Consider the following 2623-nt stretch of genomic DNA (forward strand, 5'->3'; position numbering starts at 1 on the left):
ACGTCCCACTCGCATTTCTCAGGCTTCAGGAATAGATCATTATCCTGAAGGCAGCGCAGAATATCACAAAACCTATAAACCCACCTTATAGCTTGATGGTAAGGGGGGGAGATAAGCACTTAAGTGTGGGGGAGGTAATGCTGTTAAGCGCAACAACGAAGTGAATAGAACTGGGGGACAGGGTGCCCCAGGATGCTGCCTTATATACATGAGGGAAAACCCCCCAGGGACCAGTAATGGACCCCTGGTACCTAGCTGGGTAAGGATTACTAAGTATCATGTGCTCTATGATGTCATATATGATGTCATAGTCTGGCCCTGCCCTGCCCTGGGCCTAGGGTCCAGAATTGACCGGCCTATGGCCTAGTGCCTGAGCCTAGCTCCTACCTATGATGTCAGAATGATGTCATGGTCCAGAAGGAGCCTGGTTTCTATCTAGAAAAGGTCCAGCATCAGAGTCCAGCCTGATGTGTCCAGAACAAGATCATGTGTCGCTTATTTAAGCGGATAACCCCTTAGATATGCAGTTGTACCCATATGCGGACAGATAAGTATGGATAAGTCCCTATACCCTTTGATATGTCCGCAGAAATAGCGGAAAAATTAGGTAAAATTAGGGAAACTGTGACAGTACCCCCGCCTCTAGCTTCGAGCTCCGTTTGAGAAGTTTCGACCATTTGACCAGTGAAGTGCCTTTACGCTTTGGTAATCTCGAGATCACAATCGGCTATACGCTCAATAATGAGCTGAGCAATGGGGTCGCCTTTGGCGATCTTCAGCTCGGATGGTCCGGTGTTGGTAACAACAACCTTGACTTCGGCTGGGTCACCCTGCTCAATAATGCCTTTGATTGCTCGGATTCCTTTGGCTAATGGATTCCCTACTGGGGTAATTCTCCCGTAGGTGCCAACTGGTAGTTGTATCCGGATTCCTGTTGGAATCTGAAGTGTTGCGTTACTGGCGACTTCCTGGTTTTGACTCGCATACAGTTCAAAGCCTGCTGCTGTATTGGTCTTTCTCTTGGGTTCCTGGCCTCCTCGTAGCTCAACTCGAAGTGTTGCATCCCTTTTCAGGAGAGCAAACACCTTGTCATCATTATCATCGAGTGCCCTGATCACATGCGGGTGCGCATCGTGATATTCCTTGATGAGTTCCTTCGAGCCTTTGAGGTTCGCTACTGGTTCCCATGTATCCTCGTTGGGAGTGGTATTCTTCCATCGTACGAGGTACTGAAGCTTGCAGTAGTGCCAGTGAGAGAATAAGATCTTCTCCACTTCCCATTCTTCATGACTGTCAATGATAACCGGCTTTGCAGCTGGTCCTTTCTGACCCAGGATTTCCACCTCATGGTAGGGTATGAGCTTACTGGCGTGGAAGACCGGATGTAATTTGGTCAACCTCGGTGGCCATTTCAGTCTGAAGGTGACTGGAGAGAGTTTTTCAACAATCTCGAAAGGCCCCGAATACCGTGCGTTGAGTTTTCGACCGGTGGTTTGATAGTCTCGAAGGTCAAGTAAGACCTTATCGCCCACCTTGAAGGGGACTTTCTGGACTCCTTGGTCATAATACCACTTCATACGCTCGGCTGCCAGTTTGAGAGCGGCTTTCGCCTGCTCCTGCGCTTGTTGTTGGTTCCAAACAATGTCATTGAGGTCGCTTCTTTGCACCTTCTTTGTAAGTGTTGGACCTGCCCGTGGATGTCTGCCGTATTCCAAGAAGAATGGTGTCTCCTTGGTGCCCTCATGCGCTGCATTGTTGTAAGCAAACTCAGCAGAGCTAAGTAGCCTTGACCAGTTGTCGAGTTGATAGTCGATGTAGCAGCAAAGATATTGCTCCAGAACTTGGTTGACTCTTTCAGTCTGACCATCAGTCTGTGGGTGGTACGTGGTGGACATGGTGGACTCCATCCCTAGTAGCTTACACCATTCCTGGAACAGTGTAGCCGCAAACTGAACACCTCGGTCGGATATAATCTGGGATGGTAAGCCGTGAAGCGGATACACCCGATTGTATAGCAATTCTGCTAGATCCTTTGCCGAGAACTCGTTTGTTATTGGGTAGAAGTGAGCCAGCTTTGTCAATCGATCCACGACTACGCAAATGGCATCATAACCATCTGATTCTGGGAGCTGAGTGATGAGGTCAACGGTCATAACTTCCCATGGCCCTTCCGGGACACGGTTGGGTTGTAATGGTCCATATGGCTGCTGTGGACGGTTCTTCATCCGTTGACAAATGTCGCAGCCAGTCACATACTTCTTGACAAATACCGACATGCTAGGCCACCAATAATTGCGTGAGACGAGTTCATATGTCTTCCACCTTCCGGGATGTCCGGCTGAAGGGAGATCATGATGCATTTGAACTATACGCCTGCGCAAGTGGTCCTGCTCGCTGTTGGGGATATATACTTTGCCGCGATAAAGCAACAATCCATTCTTATAGTTCCAGTCCACAAGGGACTTGCCGAATTCTCTAGGACCTGACTTCAGCAATTGCTGATAATTCTTGGTCACATCGTCTTGTAGGAGTGCTTCCTTCACTTCCCTCAGGAGTTGATCGTCATTAACGGGCGACTCATGGGAGGCCTCGACTGCATTGATTGCAAAAAACTCCGGTTTCA

This window comes from Postia placenta (assembly GCF_002117355.1).
Source record: "Postia placenta MAD-698-R-SB12 unplaced genomic scaffold POSPLAscaffold_18, whole genome shotgun sequence".
In the NCBI taxonomy this organism is placed as follows: Eukaryota; Fungi; Basidiomycota; class Agaricomycetes; order Polyporales; family Adustoporiaceae; genus Rhodonia; species Rhodonia placenta.